The sequence below is a fragment of the Rhagoletis pomonella genome, unplaced genomic scaffold (genome assembly GCF_013731165.1).
Source record: "Rhagoletis pomonella isolate Grant_MI unplaced genomic scaffold, Rhpom_1.0 Rhpom_scaffold_00002, whole genome shotgun sequence".
Taxonomy (NCBI): Eukaryota; Metazoa; Arthropoda; class Insecta; order Diptera; family Tephritidae; genus Rhagoletis; species Rhagoletis pomonella.
Window position 1 is genome coordinate 107416232 of NW_023458556.1, and position 1944 is coordinate 107418175.

The window sequence follows — 1944 nt, forward strand, 5'->3', positions numbered from 1 at the left end:
AAAAGGAAATACAACTGAAGAATGTGCGATGTTATATTGTGATGTGTTATGCTACATATGTTGTGTTATTGAATCGAATGCTATTCTATGTTATGTTATGCTAAGTACTAAGCTAAACTCCGCTCCACTTAACCTATTCCAACAAATTTTATTTCAGCTCAACTCAACTCACATAAACTATCCTTAATTTTAGCGGTTGAATTTCAACCGCTGGGCGAACACTAGTTAATATAACATTCACTATTTCTTAAAATCATCGTAATCGGTTTACTATAACATCTAGCTCCCGTACAACTGATTGTTCGGAGACGTTGTTTTGCGTTATAACTCCTCCAGTTAAGCAGGTAAAAATTTAGTATAAGTTCACTTTAACATATAGCACGCATACAATCTATTATTCAGATATGAAGTTAAAGTTATAGCCCAAAAACACATAGCTGTTACACATATGTTAAAGTAAACCTATTTCAATAATTTTAAGAAATAATTACGGTAATATTAAAAAACCGTTATGTGCAAAATTTTAGTAAAATAACTTCAAAACTGAGGGAGTTGTTTATAAAATAGTTAAACTTTAATCAAATTTTCAAGCACCGCCATCTCGAAAACCGGAGCCAATCTGGTAAAACGGGGGATGCCATTGAATTCAGAACGTCCCAATTAAGTAAGTTCAACTTTCAAGATCTTTGCTCAAAATTTACAACTTGCACAGCGTAATTTGAACCCAGCTTATTTTTTTGTTTTCTATTTCAGCGATATAAATGTTTATTCCTCGTCTAACTTTTGAAGCACTTGATGAAAATGAATTACACTTACATTTATCGATTTATTAAGATATTACGAATAGAATCATATATAAAATATAAGTGTGCCCACAAATTAAAAAATTAAACTTTTTGTTTTGAAAGTGTATCTGTTTTTGCCCATATACATATATATATCGCTAGCTTAGAGCGAAATGTTGCTAAGTCCACTTTTTATGAACAATTAGTTTTTGATGCAGGAAGCAAGTAAAATTGAAAATGCACCGTTTCTGAAAGGATTACTTCTTTAATTTCTACCCGTTTTATTCCGTGATATGCAAAATTGCTAAGTCCAAAGTAGTCACAGAAAATTTGATAAGTCCAAAAAAATATGAATTTTTTTTTACGCTATCGAATTCGATTTGTATTGAGGGTTTTGCAAAAACATTATTTTTGAATATTTATGTACATATGTATGTATGGGGGAAAATAAAAGGCATTTGACCGTATTGTAATAGTAATAATATGATGTCTTAGGTCTAAGCCAATTGTTATTGGCCAAGAAAGATTAATATAAAACTTATCTTTAGCCCGAGCAATTGAATCAAAGTGTATGAATTTTGAAAATTAAACTTTGGCTTGTAATATCTATGGAATGCGTTAATTGTTATAAACAGAACGATATATCAAATTAAAGTTTATTAAATTTTGTATCTCACGTTCATTTATTATTTTTCAATAAGTCTACAAGTTTTTAAGATATTAAAATAAAAAATAAGAAAACTATAATTTTCTCTTATGAATTTTCAATTCTTCATTACTTCAGCCACCAAGTGAGAAATTCAAACGTTTTAATGCTTTCGGATGTTTATATAATATTAAAATTACCATGGACTTGGTCACGCCGATTTGGTCAATTTTCAAGATCGTGGTGAATGAAGTAAAACATGTATTGTCAAAGATTAGGAATCATTTGATAAGTTAATAGTAGTTGCAAGCATATATATAAGTATTTGCATACATTAACATAACACAATTAGGACGAGAAACGCCCATTTTAAGTCCATTTTTCGTGGTTTCTAAATTTTCCGTTATATGAAAGTAGGGGACGTGCAACAAGTGTTTTCATAAATATTTTAGTTATTTCCATTATGTGAAAAAGTAACTATAGGTAGGTAAATGCAATAGTCTTTAGCATATC